This window comes from Motacilla alba, chromosome 2, assembly GCF_015832195.1.
Source record: "Motacilla alba alba isolate MOTALB_02 chromosome 2, Motacilla_alba_V1.0_pri, whole genome shotgun sequence".
NCBI lineage: Eukaryota > Metazoa > Chordata > Aves > Passeriformes > Motacillidae > Motacilla > Motacilla alba.
In genome coordinates, this window is record NC_052017.1 from 104,460,397 (window position 1) to 104,477,289 (window position 16,893).

The 16,893-nt window shown below is 42.1% G+C and overlaps 1 protein-coding gene across 9 annotated transcripts in view; it reads left to right on the forward strand.

Annotated features, from left to right (window-relative positions):
• Positions 1-1,257: 1,257 nt before the first annotated feature.
• The window catches only part of GREB1L (GREB1 like retinoic acid receptor coactivator), a 131,433-nt gene continuing 115,797 nt past the window's right edge, over positions 1,258-16,893 (forward strand). For 7 of the 9 annotated variants that reach the window (XM_038126715.1, XM_038126722.1, XM_038126724.1 and 4 more), the window contains exon 1: positions 1,258-1,687. The gene's annotated coding sequence lies outside the window, so the exon portion shown is untranslated. Of the gene's footprint in view, positions 1,688-9,125; positions 9,246-16,893 lie in introns of all 9 variants that reach the window. The other 2 variants (XM_038126716.1, XM_038126719.1) reach the window with 1 other exon arrangement.

A 16,893-nucleotide genomic window follows, 5' to 3' on the forward strand; every position in this document is an offset into this window, starting at 1 on the left:
TCTAGCTTTTTTCTGCCTTGGCTATAGCCATGAGTTCCAGAACTTCCTTACATTTATTCTCCTGCCACAGTTGTTCTCATTTCTGGACCAAGCAGCATTTTTGCAGTGCCACATTGTTGCTGTGCCACCTCTACTTTCTCCAATGGGTATGGACAGTTTCCCACCCCCCCCCACTCTTTGATGGGAAGGATGCTGGAATTTAGTGTTTTAACCAGCAAGTACAAAAGAAAAGGATGTGAGAAAAGTACTGGACTTCTTTTTCTCTATGTCACCCTGCAGCAGGTTCCTGTCAAAGAAAATGAACAAACACTACCACTTTTTTTTTTGTCACTGTACGTTTTTTTTTTCCCTCGGGTGTTGAAGCAGAAAGATAAAACACTTTAACCATAGCATAGGATTGAGCCCTACGGTCCCAAGAGATGAGAAAGACTTTTTGAAAAGCTCTCAAGAAATATGTCCTGTGAAAAGGGACATGGTTCGTACACTTGCTTAATCAATCCAAGGCAGAAGAACGGAAATGCAAAATATTTTTTCCCCAGTTCAATGGATATTTACCCTCAGAGCACCTGGCTATATTTCTAGTCTCCTTCCCATGCTCCTGCTATGTCTGACCTTCATCTTTGTACACACCAAGAATCCAAACTCGTTTCTTCCCCACCCACTTGGACACAATTTATGGATCTAAATGTTCCAGTTCCTTCTGTTTCCAATCTCTCCAACACAATCAGACCCCCTCATCTTTACCTGCCTCAATTAAATATCAAACACAGTATCAGTTCAATTTAATATCAGACACAAATATACACAGAGAGCCCTTTTTCTGTTCACCTCCAGCAACCTCCTATCATGCTAAATCCCTTCAGCTTCTACTTCAGCACCCCTGGACCAGCTCCATTGCTAACTAAATCCAAACACAACCTCCCACTCAAATTTCAGCTCTACCCACAGCTCTGCACGGCAGGGCTGTCTCTCACAGGGCAGATGGAATTCCCAGTGCCATCTTCTGCCCTATCAGGCACCGAGCCACGCTGAATATCCGACAGGGTTTTGACATTTCCTAGCTTGGCTCCTCTCAGTGCTCTTTCCCTCACAGACTGGAAGCATCCCAGTTCTCTCCGTCCTCACCGAGTCTCTGCCGCTACGTCCCGAGCCACACCTGCCTCCTCCCCTAACTCAGGTCCCCTAACTCATGTCCAGCTCCCGTTCCATCACCTCAGTCCCTGACACGACGCTGGCACCCCCTTCCCAGCCCCGCCGCCCTGGGGCACGGTCGGGGACGCTGCCGCCGGACACCCCCGCACCTGAGCGCGGTGCTCCCGCGGGCAGCGCTCGCTCCCCGCGCCTGCCGCCCCCCGACCCTTCTCCTCTCGCCGACAGAGCAGGAGGGGCGGCACCTGCGGGTCCGCCCCCTTCTCCTCCCCTCGCCTCCCCTCCCCTCCTCTCGCCGAGGGAGAGAGAGAGCGCGACCGAGACCCGGAGGAAGGGAGAGAGAGAGAGAGGGAGAGACGGTGGCACCGAGGGCGCCGGGAGGGACTGCCAGAGCGCAGTGCTCGGCGTGAGGGGAGGGAGGGGGAAATTCAAAAACCAAAACCAAACCCCCAAAATTTCAAATATTTAAATTTAAACAAAAAGGTGAGGGAGGTGTAGAAGGAGAGTGCTTCAACTTTTTCTCTCTCTGCCCAGCAAGGTAAGGGAGCGGCACGGGGCTTTGCTTCGCTTTCTCGCCGGTTTCTGGGAGGGCACAAAGGTAGCGGGATGGGGCGGCGGCGGCATATGCGCTGGCGGAGTCGCGCTCGGCGCTGTCACCCCGCGGAGCGCAGCCCCGGGGGCGGCGGGCTGTGGGCTGCGGGCTGCCAGCGGCGCGGCGGGCGGCACCCGTGTCGCCCGCGGGTTGCGGGCGCCCGCCCCTGGGTGGGCTCCGGCCCTTTGTTACCGGCGTCTTGGATCAGGGCGGGGGGAATAACCCGAGCGGATGGGGCAGGGCGGGGGTGGGAGAAGCTTGGCCGGGAGGCTGCGGGAGCAAAGCAGCCGCGGTGGCCGGGCGGGCGGCGGGCAGCCAAGCCTCGGGACGAGGCGGGCGCGGGGGGTGCAGGTGGCTCCGCCGGGGAGCGGGCGGGCGGCGAGTGCGCCCCCGCGGCCGCGCTGCCAGGCGGGCGGCCGCCGGCAGAGGGGGCTCGGCCGCCTCGCCCTCCGCGGCCGCGGGAGGTGCGCCCGGGGCGGGGAGCGCCGGCCGTGGGTGGCCGGCGGTGTTTGGGGGCGCTTCTGGACATGTGCGGGCCGGGTTTGAGGAGGGAGAGGAGGATAGGCGCCGGCCCCCCTCGCGGGGGTGAGGGGCCGTCGCTGTGGCGGGGGGACGGCTGTGTCCCCGGGAGACGCGGCGGCCCCGACGCGCGGTGGCGGCCGCGCTGCCCCGCGGGCCGTGCCACCGGCGGCCCGCCCGTGATGCTTCCACCGCGGGGGCAGCTGACCGACACGGCTCCTTTGCTGTTGGGCAGTCAGGGTAGAACGGGGGAAAAGCGGCTGGGATGAAGCCGGCGGCGGCTCCCCGCGGCAGCTGACAGAGGCCTTTAGGTACCGCCGGGTCCGGCCCTTCTCTCCCGGCGCTCCCCGAAACCTCCGAAAGATGAAAACTTTGTGTACACCATAGGATTTCTGCCAGCTCGGCGGGTGGGCCAAGCGTTGCTGTTTGTTTAGGCCCCAAGCCTGCAAATATTTATCCATATTCTGAAATTTAGGAATTATCAATGGTTAGATGTGTTTGAAGTGCGGGAGCTCTTTCAGTTACCCCTTGGAAAAATATTTCCCATGTCTGCTGCTTGTCAGCATGTTTGCTTTGAATACGCTCAAGATAGGACCTTTTATTACATTATTCCATTTGCCTTTCTTTGAACTGGTGCCTCTTCAGACTTTTCCACTGAATGATACTTTAAGTGTTTTTGGAATAATACTTTATATTCTTCATACTTCATTGATACTTTGTTACAGAGGGCTTTTTAAAAGATGGAAATAAAAAGGCTGCTGAAAGTGTTGTGTCTTATTGCCTGACTAGGAATTACTGAAGCTTTATTTTATTTAATTTATTTTTACAGTTATTACTCTTGTTTGAGAAGTGAAGCAAATAGGTGCATAGTTCAGTTGCAGGTACAGTTATATATGTGGCTTCTGAGACAGGTAAAGCTTTCAGCACTTTCAAATACTGTAAGGCACACCTAAGTTTGGGTTTTATTAAGGGATATACCCTCTAAAGAGAAACAAGGATGGGTCTTATGTTGATTGAAAAACTTATTACATATGTGCTAGTGGATTAAAATAAATCTTTACAGATTTTAAACATTATCCTGTTGAATTTGCTTGTGAGTGCAACAAAAGCACTTACGGAGCTGGAGGATTAGCTTGTTAAATACCTCTTTGCAAAGGAATAGGGATTGTGTGAGTATTCTCAGAGCAGTTGAGAAATATTTAGTTATTTGTCATTTTTAACATTGGTGGATTTTGTACATATGCATACTTTTTCTCATGTATTCTCAAGTATTACCAACAAAATGTTCCAAAAAGTCAATGAATAATGCTCAATGTGTGCCTACTTGTTTAAATGATTGGGTTCTGAGCCCTGAAGGTTTAATTCAACATCTGTAAATACAGATAAAAAATGCAATGTTTATTTCTGTTTACTCTTAGTAGTGTTTGTGCAAAACAATTTTTTTCTAAGGTGTTCAACAGGAAGAAAAATTAGCTGTAAGAAACAATTTGTACATACCAGGAATTTTTATTGGTTGGGTTTGGTTGTTGATAATGTAGCAATCATAAATAGAGGATTTTTTGGTAAGGCAGTTTTTTAAGTTCAGGATGTAGTACTAAAGGCAATAAGTAGTAATAGGTGAGCTGATTACTGAGCTTTTACTGGGATAATTAAATTACGTGAAGTTTCTTCAGATCACATGAAGACATCACAGATGAAAGGAGGGGTGATCTGACTGTGTGAAAAGTTTGTCTAGAATTCAAAAAAAGCACATTTGGTTCAAGGTCTTCCGAAACACATAGCTACTGGCATTGGTATTTGGCAGTTCAACAAGTCATGTCCAAAGTATTTTGCAGATAAAACGTAAAGAAAATTTGGAGTCTGATTTAGGAGACTCTAATTAGTTGCTATGGGATATAGACAATTAAACTATTTTTTAAAGGAAAAATATCTGTACCTTGAAGCCAGTCACACTATGAATGCTAGGCTGTTTGTTCAGTGTAAAATTAGACTCAGTATAATGTCAAAAATATACTCTAGGAAACCTTTAAGTGAAAGCTGAAAAATAAAAGATTGAGTGCTTTTCTCTCTAATTTTCAGTGCTTCTAGGAAATTTGGAGTGGGCATAGGACTGCAAGGATTTTACTTTCAGCGGTGTAACCAGTTTTGTAGTACCTTTTTTATTAAGCGTGTGGTTTTTAAAAGTGCTTTTTTTTGCTTTGTACGGTTCTGTACCATATGTTTTGTATTTAATTATTTGAATGACCACTGAAACACAGCCAACTTGGGGTAAATGTGGCAACTGTTAACTAGCGCTTAGCAACAGTGCACAATAATCAAGACGGGAAGTGAGGAAGAATACCATGTCTAATTGAAACTATGGGGGGCATTTAGCTAGGTAGGACATAATTAACAAAACATGGAGCTTGGACATGATATTAAGGCATCACATCTTGACTCTTGGCAAAAAAGGATTGAGAAATCAATAACGTAAAAAAACATTTCAGATACTTTATTTTACACCTTGGAAGAACAGCCTCTTTGAGATGTATGTGCTTTGCCTGTTGTTGCATAATAATTTCTTGCATGTAATGCAGAAGATGCATTTTCTTTTGTTTCTAAAACATAATTGTGAGCAGGAGAACTGTTGGGAAAACCAACAAATGAAGGAGTAATAAGCCTTGACATTCTGACAATCATGTCTTTTAGAGAATTAGTCCTGTGAACTGAAGTTCATTAGATATAGCAAGCAATTAAGAGATCTCTAATATCCTGAAACAGATTACAGCAGCAGTCATAAAACCACACTAAACGTTTACAGTTAATGTGTTGTTATTTTTTTTCAGAATTGTTGACTTTCCTCAAATCCTGTCTTGTCATTATTTTCCTTAATATGTTAAGAAAAGTATTGCTTGTAAGAATATGTGTTCAAAATGCTTTTGCCTACTGTAGTTTCAGGTTTTATTTTTTAAAAATTCCAGACCTGATCATTTTGTTTCATGCTGTATTCTGTGTGGAGATACATTCATGGACCAATTTTATTTTTTGTATAACCCAAAGACATCTTGTTTCTAAGAACTCTGAAGATATCCTCGCACAATAAGGAGAGACCTAGTGAATAAAGCTTCAGTAAGTGATTGCAAAAGCTTATCTGCAACTCTGGGCAAGCTACTATAGCCCCTGTTAATGGATTTGAATTTGCAAGTAGGTGGTCAAGGTGATCTGAAATCAAGGAGTCACTCTTTGAAGGTGTATGTATTGGTGAACTATCCAGTTATTAAGAGAGTTATTAAGAGCATTAGGCTCTTAATAATGAAATGGAACCATTAGATATCTGTTGGAGGAATGTAGATGAGAGAAATTTGGAACAGTGTTTATTCAAAAGGGGGACAGCCAAATTTTGTACACTGTTGTTGTTGGCTTGGAAGTATCAAACTGAAATATGGGGTTCTTACAGAAATTATAGGCTGGATTGATGGGCCAGGGCCAATTGTATGAGGTTTAACGAGGTAAAGTGCCAAGTCCTGCTCTTGGGTCATGATAACCCTTGCAACATCACAGCCTTGGGAAGAGCGGCTGGAAATGTACCGGTGGAAAAGAACCCGGGGGTATTGGTTGACAGCCAGCTAAACATGAGCCAGCGTGTGCCCAGGTGGCCAAGAAGGCCATTGGTATCCTGGCTTGTATCACACTGCGGCCAGCAAGACCAGGGCAGTGATTGTCTCTCTGAATTCAGCACTGGATGAGGCTGCACCTTTAATCCTGTGTTTTGTTTTGGGCCCCTCAGTTCAGGAAGGGCGTTGAGGTGCTGGAGCATGTCCAGAGAAGGGCAATGGAGCTGATGATGGTTCTGAAACCACCAAGTTCTATGAGAAGGCAGGATTGCTTAGCCTGGAGAAAAAGAGGCTCAGAGGGGACCACCTTGCTAGATGGGTGTTGATCTCTTCTGCCAGGTAACAAGTGATAGGACAAGAGGAAATGGCTTCAACTTCCACCAGGGGAAGTTTAGATGGGATATTGGGAAAAATTTCTGCATGGAAAGGTGTGTCCAGGATTGTAACATCCTTCCCAGGGAAACTGCTGAATCACCAGCCTTGGAGGTGTTCAAAAGAAGTGTAGTCACAGCACTTACAGACATGGTTTAGTGGTGAACTTGGCAGTGCTGGGTTGATGCCTGCATACAGGTATTTTTTGACCTAAATCATTCTATGATTCTGTGATTTTAAAATGTAATTAGGTTTGGTTTGGATTACTGCTGAAGCCTGGTGTTGTTGTCTGGTTTCTGTTGTCTTATTCTTTCACACAATAATGTCACAATTTCTATGAAATTGTTTTGGGACATGAGAGACCATAGAGAATGTGTAAATTACTACTTTCATTGAAGTGTATTTAATGTTATTCTCATTGAGTTAGCATTTCAAGTTCCGTGGCACCTCAGATGTTTAGTAAAAAACCTCCATATACTTGACCTGAAAATCTTGCATCATATACTGTCAAGTGCTTTGGTTAATTTGGATTTAATTTTTTTTAGGAGTTACACTAACTAATAAAATGTTCATAAATTATAAAATATAGGAAGAATTATATGTTGTGACATAAAATCACCAGACGAGTAAGAAGGTAGGGAGCAGCCTGAGTAAGTATGACAAGATATGATTGATTAATATTGGTCATGTAAGGTTTTAGAGAGAGGTTATTTTGAGGTAGTTTTTCAAACTGCTGGAGCTGTGCACAGAAAACAGTGTGGGCAGACCTAAGATACTGTTACTTAAGAGATTACCAGACATCTGTTGTACTGGTTCCATGAACAAGCCTGGAGTGACTAGTTTTGTGAAATGCTGTGCAGAAATCCTCTTGTTCTCTGTCTCCTATCTCCAGCACTGTTTGTAATTAGCTCTTTTCAAGACCCTTGGTGTGATTTGATCAGAGCACTTTGAAGCAAGTGATGAAGTTAGTTACTGAATGTAACAGTGGTCTGAAACATACTCTATTAATAGTCTTCATTTTAAAAATGAATATTCATCTGTGTGTCTCACCAAAAGTGATAATGTTTCCCTAGAACTTACAGTGTGAAGCTTCTTTAGATGGTTATTTTAAGCTGCTGAACATTTTCCTGGTACTCCTGTCCTTTTGCACCAAATTCTGCTGCACCTCGCTCTGCAGCACCGATTTCTCTCTTGAATGGAGTGCACAGCACCAAAGTTTCAGAGAAATCAGTAGCCTTTTTTGAAAGGCTCTGTTTATGCCACTGTTTTTCTCTAAAGCCATAATAAATTTGGCTTCATAAAGAAGTATTAATGTGCATATGAAATATTCTACCTCTAGCATTCTGCGTATTTGGGAGCTATGATTCGTCCCTCCCCTTTTTTTTATAATGCTACCTCTGACTTCAAAACTTGCTTTCTTATAGACTCCCAGGTCTGTAGGCATAAGGAAACCTAAGTACAGTTTTTCTGAGAGTGTGATAGTTAAATTATGCTTTTAATTTGGTAGAATTCCTTTAAGCCACCTCCCCTCCCCCCTCCCCTGCATTATTTCCTTGGGGTAGAGGTGGTCATATGCAATTGTAATGCCAATGCTCAGGGAGACTTGTGTATACTCTGAGTTGTATGGTCCCTTGTTGTGTTATCACTCAGGAGTAATTGAGTAATTAGAGGAGTGTTTGGAAATTGCTGTGAGCCTGATCCTCCACAGTCTTCCTAGTAAAGAGGAAATGATCACTTATTAAAAAAAGTGAAGTGTGGCACAGTATTCTGGGCTTAGTGAGATCCAAGCTCTTTCTCCATCACACCCACTTCAAAGAGATAGTGTAGTGGTAAGGAACAGCAAATGCAGATAGCTGAGCTCAGCTGCCTCTGATGCTGTGAGGGCAGCTACTTCTTCACTCTGGAATCACTGGTGAAATAGGAGTGTTCACAGCAACATTTTATAAATACTACTGTTGCCTGCCCACACTCAGAATGAAGAGCATATGTGACAAAACTGTGTCTTGATGGCTTGATTTGGGATTTGCAGAGAGCCGAGTGCTCTGTTCCCTGTCCTGAGCCCCGTGTCCTTTTCCTGCTGGTACAGTACTTCACTGCTATTAGTTCTCTTCTTACTATCTCCTTGGTGATAATGTGTTTCACAGAGTATGACTGCATCTCAGTTTTGCCATTCAGCAGAACAAGTCATCTACTTTTACTGCTTTTGTTCCTGCCTCGCTGACCATCTCCCTGTGGCTTCTCAGGAAGTCTCCCAAACTCTGTGTTGCTTTGCAGAATTAGATGGCTTTATTCTCCTGCTCTTTTACACTTTCAGTGCACTTTGAGAACAGCTGTTTGATACAGGAAGCCTAATCTTGTAATTTCTTTAAACCACTCATACAGAATCAAATTCTTAGTGCAATTAGGTAGTTCCTTTGGGAAGACTGCAAAATAGGTCTTGAATTTTACAACTACAATGCACTGAATGAAGAAGTGGGAAACAGCTTCCTGCAAGTCATGTTTGAGACATTTAAGAACATGGTAGTTTCCCATTCTTGTAAAAATTGCTTTCAAAATTAAAATGTATAGGTAAGATTTTAAGATACTGTTGTTACTCTTTTGAATCTTAACCTCTTAGAGGGAAATTTCTGGTTGTGAGAACAATAAGAAATTAGGTGGATTAGCCAAGTGATCCACCCCACAGAGGAGCAGTTTTGAAGAAAACGTAGAGGAGAAGAGTGGGAAAGGCAAAGCCATCCAAGAACACTTTAATGCTTCCAGGCATGCCAGAGGCACACCAAACTACTGATGGGATATTTAAAGCAAAAGTTCAGAGTGAAAAATGTGCATATCCTCACAGTCTCTTTTGCAGCAGTTTTGGTAAATTTTGACAGTTAGTGCCTGCCATATTTTTTTTTCAGTAGGAGAGTCAGCAGTGAATTTCCAAGCCTTTTGAGCAGGATGAAGACAACTTGCCTGCCAGACTGTGGACTTGGAGGAAGAAGGTGAAATAACAATCATGATTATAGCAGATGTGGAAGGTGAGCTGGATTTCAAGGGCATGAAGATTAAAACATTAGCAGTCACAAACTTTTGTGTCAAGAGCGACGAAATGACAGGCATCTAAACATACAGGTTTTTTTGTTTTGTTTTGCTGAATTAACTTAGTAATACTCTTCTTTCTTACTACACGTCTGAAAATGTTTTTGGTGCTGCATGCAAAATACTTAGCCAGTTGCCTCCTCCAGAGTACTCAAAACTAGAGAGGATAGTGTGTATGTTTGTGCATGTACGTATATACACATACATGAAAGAGAAGACATGAATTAGAAACGCTGAGGTCTAACATCATACTGGTCCAATACATTAGTGGGTCTTTAAAGAAGATTCTTTTTTTAAATGATTGACTGCCTGAGATGATTTATACTGGGGTTTTTTTGTGTTGTTGACAGTTTTCCTTTAGAGACCAGAAGTTCTTAGTGGGTAGTAGATGTGCCACTAGTAATGTTATTCAAAACAGTATGCCTTGGAAGCTTTTAAACAAAGGCCACCACAAAAAAAAAAAAAAAAAAAAAAAAAAAAAAAAAAAAAAAAAAAATTAAACAGCAGATGTGACCTTGTGGCAAAAAAGCCTGAGAAGAAAGGGGAAAAAAGAGATTCTTCTGGCTGCTCTCAGCTATCATAATGAACAGTGTTGCTTGTTGACTGTCCAGCTTGGCTGTTTTATTGAGAGAAGTCTTGAGTCTGGTGTCTGTGCAGATAGATGCTCAATTTTCATTTGCAGCACAGCTGACTGGCTTTCTGTCAAGCTTGGCTTTGGGGTGACTCCAGTTGTCACGTGGATTGGGGGTAGAAGGAGGGAGTCCATGCTTGCAATAGGAGTTAAGCACTCCCCTACACAGTGCAGTGTAGGTTTTCAACTCCATTTGCTGTCACTGTAGTAAATCCATTTCTGATTATGTGCTAAAGCCAGACAGATTAACTGCCAAGTTGAACTTGTGAAGTTGCATGTGTGTTGCCAGAGTCCCTCCTGCTGGAAAAGACAGATTTATATAACCTGTAGACTTAGAACAGTTGAAAATTCATCCTAACATTGTTGCTTTGATGTCTGTTTGAATGCAAAAAACATGTTTGCTTTTGATTACCATGTTTAAAGGATGCTGTCCCAGCAGTGTAATAAATGAGAATTGGATCTGGGACTTAGTTTCAGGAAAAGACAGTGTTCTTCCAGATGCTTTTAAATTGAATCTTCCTGTGAAAATGGGCTCAACTTTGAATTCAATGACATGCAGTTCAGGGGTTTAGGGCTGAAAAAGACAGAGGAATGCAACAGATGCCGCATAGTTTTGATACTTCTTATGTGGGATGATACTGATACTTCAAGCTTGTGTTCTCTATTCTGATGCACTGTATAAACAAGAACAGCATGAACCTCCGTGTATAACCTTGACACGACTGGATCTTTATAGGTCACTAACAGTTTGTCCAAATTGCAAAAACTGCATGTTGGGAAACAGATGAAGTATTTGCATCAATAAAATATTTAATTTCCTTTAACAAAAGCTGGTTTGTGCCTTGGGCTTTTTATTTTTAAGAAACAGACCTTCAGTCCTTGATTCATTGTACTCTAGCTGAGAATCACTGAGAACTTCACAGTTAGATTTGACAGGATAATAAGTCAAAACTATCAATGCAGATCTGCCATGAACCAAAATACATCATAATATGTGTTGTTTTAATGGGATTTCCAACATGGCCCTGCCAATGTGTGAATTTGGGCTGGTTGACCTTCAGAGTTCTGTTGCTGGGGGTAGAATGGGGTAGTACAAAACCCATAAAACTTGGCAGTATTACGCATTGGTAAGATACAGCTTCCTGAAACAATTCATCTGGCGCAAGGCCTTTGCAAAAATACTCAAGGAACAGGCTACTGGCAGCCTGAACTGTTTTGGTGACCTGTTTTCCACTTTTATTCTTTCTGGCCATTTTTCTGCTATGAGCCAGATGTGCTTTCTGTATATCATCAGAAATGTGTGCTGGTTGCACATCCAGTCACACGCATCGACAGAGAGACTCCGTGAGTTCTGCTGCTGGCAGCTCTCTGCTGGTCTTGTCACCTTGGTGGATGGCAACAGAAATGGTCTGGTGATTGAGGCATCGCTGGGCATGTGTTAATAGGAAGGCTGCAAAGCTTGAGTGATTCCATAAGAGGTTGTTTGGCTTGTCTGGGATGGAAGATTGAGCATCAAAGGGTAACAATGATACCTGATGGATTGACATTGTTGCATTGTCTAAAACCAGTCTGTCTAGATTCACATTCATAATTGAATGTTTTACTCTAAGGAAGCTTGGAATAAGCCCAGTTGTATTTATTTAAAACCTTCTCAGGGCTAAAATAAAGCATACATAAAAAGGAGATACTTGTTATTTCAGTCAATCACTTCAACTACTTATTTTGTTAATTAGTGAGATTTGGGAACTGCAGTTTTCAATGACATGCCCTCCAGCATTTTTCTGTTGAGTTGTATGTGTGTCCATATGTTTTATTTTTCTGGACATACTGATTCTTATGTGATGATTCAGTATGTTGGTTGCAGTTTCTCCTTGACTTATTCTAGCTGAACAGACTCCATATGTAGAGGAAAACTGGCCAAGTGTGGAGAGAAGGGGGTCGTGTTTTTTTTGTTGCAATTATGAAAAGAGGAACAGAGGCTAGATGATAAAATACCTTTTCCTGCTTAAATGATTATCTGAATAAACTGTGGGAGATCGAGGTTTTGTAAAAAAAAAAATAAAAATAGTGGGGGTGGGTGGAAAACTAGAAATCTGCAACTGCAGATTGAATTTTCTTTGAGAAATTCCACCTCAGGAAGAAGCTGACTGGCAGGTTAACAAGAGCCAGAAAGCAGAACTGTTTTATGATTCATTGTCCCAAAGACAGAAGCAAGTGCATTTTGAGGCCATATGCCTGGAAGGAGGCTGGCCTCAGGATGAATTAATTGAAACAATTCTGTCCTCCCTGATCCAGAGTGCAGTTCATGCTGAGAGAGACTGATAAATTTCTCATTAGGAAATGCTTGTTGAAAATGTGGTCTATTCTCTGTGTTGTCACACTGCCTTTCTGATCTGGAATAAATTACATAAACCGTGCTCCTTTCAGCCAGCGTGCAGAGATAAGAGAATGCACGGGTGAATCTTGTGTCCATTCTGTCATTATGTGTGCCAGGAAAAATAGCTCCAAACTAAATATATAAGCAGAAAATTGTTTTAAGAGAAATGTCCCCTTTTAACACTTTGATGTCAAACTGGGGAGTGAATAGTTAAATGCAATGCCACCATATAGCCACATGAAGGACAATACTCAGTTTCTGATGTTCTTTGTTTTGGAAATGAGGCTTGCAATTATGTACTTGCAGTTTTTTACTGGCTTACCTATCCCTGTAGGTTATCCCTTTGGTAATTGCTTCTCTGTTTCTATGGATAAACTTATTTTTACTTAACAGAGGTACTAACTTATGATCATTGCTGTTTACTGTTCTATTCTTCTGCCCATCCTTTAATGAAAAGTACTGCTGTTATGATTTTAATAAGACTGAGGAATGTACTTAAGTTTTGAACACTGCCTATTGCTACTATATTTTATGGCAAAAAAAGGGACTTGTTTGGATCATTCACAGATACAAACTTTATTTTGCTGTTGAATGTCTTAGTTCAAGGTAAAGAGTCAAGGTAAACTGACTATTATAATAAACTGTGTTAGAAGACCTAGAGTTCTAGTCTAGCAGTTTGAGAGATGGAGAATCCAAAGAAAATCTGTTGTGATTTTTGTAAGAAAAGGATACTGGAATGCAGTTTCCTCAGACCTCATTTCATAGAATCATAGAATTATTGAGAGAGATTTGAGGTAAGCTTGTGTCCCTTTACATTTCAACTAGAAAACATGCCATGTGTCTGGAGATAGCACCTTGGCCAGGGAATATGGAAATTTCTTTGGTCACTGAAGAAAAAGCATGATGGTTTACTTAAGAGGGCAAAAGAAAATAACCTTTCTTTCCCCTCTTAGGTGGTTCTCTCTCTCTTACCATGGCAGAGTGGTATAAAGTACATATATTTAAATTTAAGGGAAAACACCTATTTTAAAACTATAATAAGTGCCTATGCAAAGCTATAATGTATGTTTTACTCCCAGATAATGGTCTGTGTATTAGCAGGTAAAGAGTATGGAGCTTTTGCTACCGTGGTATATTTCCCACCATTTACACTGATGCACAAAGGAAACAAAACCATTGCAGTCCGTAATTATTTTAATATTTATAGAGAAATTGCTAACTTGCATTAGAGAAGTGTTATAGTTTTATGTCTTGTTTAGCCAGATTCTGAATGTGTCGGAAAAATAAGTATATCCATTCCTGAATAACTCTGGAAAGACTATCATTGCCTGCATGATTGGAGAGACTAATTTTGGTCAAAAACTGGGTTTAATCTACAGGTCTCTTGTTCAGCTGTGAAGAAGCCAAGAAAGACAGCTGTGAAAAAGTTGATGTTGGCCATGAATTTACATAAATAACAACTTGCTTGCTTCCACATGCATACTCAGGGTGATATTACAATGTGGACTTGGGTCTGCAGAAGATCTGGTTTTATTTCCGAATTCTGCCACTGAGATGGCACATGGCTTCTACATGCCTCAGATTCCCTCTCTCTAAACCAGGAGAGTGCTCTTGGCCTGGGTGTTTTTGAAGCACTATAGGACAGTAATGATTTGCTGTTAAGGTCTTTTATGGCTGAGTCTGGAGGGCCCTTAGTTCAAGTCTCCTGCTCAGGTCCTTGGGCTGCTAAGCTTCATGCTTCTGTCAGAAAGCTTTAGACCCCAAAGAACAAATGGTGTTCTTGGCATACATACAAGCAGCTATTTGGCTTTTGTGTTCAAACCTTCTGTTTGATTTCAATTAACTTAATTAATTGAATTTAGACATCACAGTCTCTGCTTTGCCTGTGAAAACTATTTGCCATGTGCAGAAAGCCAGGGCAGCGTCTCCACTGAGATGACTTTATGGTGAAATGGATTTGAAAGTCCAAGGCCTTTGGTCAGTGAAGCAGCCCACGGCCCGTGTTTACCCACCATAGTGGTGGGAACCAGTATCTGCACTGGTGTCAGAGGAATATATGAAATACCCAGTGAAAACAGGCTGTGTCTTGCAGGTCTTCAGCTGGCTAAAGCAAGCAGTAGTTGAGAAGGGAGTAAATAAAGCTCTTGCAGACCACATGCTGTCACAACCTTTCCCCTCCCCCCACCTCCCCTTTTTTCTTTTTTTTTTTATTGGCCATATGTTTTAGTAGTCTAAGTATGTGTCAGCAGTAATCCAGGCTCTGTGCTTTTAAAGGATGATTACCCAGTTTGTTGCCGAAGTGAGACTTTTCCTTCCCCATTTAATTAATTTCTGTGAGGGTTGTAATCGTAAACCTTTTTTTTTTTTTTTTTTTAATTTATCACAGATTTCTCTTTGTGTGGCTAAATTTAACTCCCATCTATTTTTGCTGGCTGCCGGTCTGTTCCCAGTTTGTATGATGGGGGGGTCAAACAAACCGGTTTGTTCCCTGGATGCTAATCTGAATTTCAGAGGCGCTGTCCTTCACCCCCGGGCTCTACTCCCCTCCCCCTATTCCCTGATCTCTGCAAACAACCTCTTCGGGTCTCTTTCTCCCTTCCATCCCACCCCCCACTCCAGCCCTTCTTTCCTCCACTGGCTCACCAGAATAGTAAATGTTGATTATCCTTTCCTACTCATCCCATACCCCAGTTCCCACTCAGGGTGTTTGATGTACTAGAGAATTAATGCTCCTAAAATTCAAATTATTTAAAAACCCCGTTGGTCTGTGTGTTGTATTAAAGATATGGTGGGGTTTTTTTGAAATTAGATTTTATGGGTTTTCATGGGTTAAAGCAGGTACAGGGTTTTATGAGTTTTTTTAAAAAAAAGGTGGTGACCTTTTGTCAGAGTGTGAAGAGGGTCATCTTTGTTTTATATAAAACAGTGATTAGGAATTCGCCTCTTTAGGGAGTAATTTCTCAGGTCACCTTGGCGGAACAAGGAGGGGTTACTAACTAGCATTGGATCCCTGCTTGTAACCCATCTTCATGGTATTTCTTATAGCATGGATACAGTTAACCCCCTTTTTGCCTTAAAAAAAGGAATCATGACTAGTGGGCATGCAGAAAAGCTTGTCCTTGCACAGAAGAAACCCTCCTACCTGATATGTGGAAAATAAACAAACCCACAAACATACCGCCCTAGTAGATTGAAATGTATGTGTGTCGGGGAGGAGGGGAATAACACGTAGGAAAAGATTTATGCCTTCCTTTGGGCTGTTGCTTGGTAACAGAAAATGCCTCTTAAGCCTATTTTTGGAGAGGGGAGGGGTGAAACTTGATTCAGTGACCATCTGTCCCAAGCTGGTTGATTTCCTGTTGAGCTCTCCTTTGTTTCTGTCAAACAATTGATTCTTACCCTTTACAGATAAGAATACTGTTGGTGACATTGCCCTGAATCAGCAGGTTGCCTTGTGGCAACCTCAAAACAGACCTATTAATTTTAATAATTTTAATAATGTTTAAGGGATTTTGGTTTTTTTGGAGGCCACTGACTGGTTTTACTGGAATTTATTTATCTGTGTTGTGGTTTTGGTTTTTAGGCTTTTAGCTCTTTGGGAATGCCTGCAGTACAGCAGGCAAGTGTAATAAATGTAATTGAAACATTCTTAGAGAAGATGTAATAAGCTGGTTTTTCACTCTGAAATTGCTGGGGAAAAGAAGCCATAGTTATGGGCCCATTAAGCCTTTTGTCAGTGGGGGGGGAGCAGAAGTTAATTGAAGTCACTATTGAAAAAATCCCCACTCTTTCTGTGAAAACAAAACCCAGAATCTTGATTGCAAATGGAATATTTGCTATTGTTCTTGCTTAATTGTCAGAAAATCATTCTCTGTTTGACTGCCTCCTGATGTTTGCTTAGTAGTAGCATGCTGGATAGATTTGAACTTGAGTTATTTTTAAGTAATCTGTTTTATTAATATTGCAGAAGCCTGTATTTTTCCTTTAGTTTTATGCATGCAGGGTGCAAGGCCCATGCATATGCCAATACGTGTGTGTCCTCTGTAGCTGCGATTATTTAAAAGCATTCCAATGCCGTTTTCTTCCCTGCTCTGAATTTCAGCATTCAAAGAAGCATTTCATAGTTCCAGGTATCTGCTGAAAGGGAATTAAGGCATGTGTGGCACAAAGAGACAGGTAATACATGCCAAAAAAAAAAACTAGTGAAGTCCCCCAATGCAGTAGGAATATGATAGTCATTGTTATTTCCTTCAATCATTGAACCTCTTTCCTGGAGTATTTCCATGATGTTGTGTTACAGAGGAGGGTGAGAAGGAAAGACTTACAATACAAATGTCTTGGCATCTTACAGGTCTTTGCTTATTTGAGTTTAGCCTACTTGTCACTCAGTAGATGAAATTTGGAGGTAATTTCCAAAGGTCACTTCACAGTCTTGGAGGTGTTAGAAAAGTTAATTTCCCTTTCTCTTCTATTTTTCCCACTGCTTTCCAGATTGCTTTTCACAGGTAGGAGGCCTGTTGCCTGCAGCTTTCAGCATGGTCCTGGATGCATGTGAATTCAGCTCTTTTGGAAGCCAATA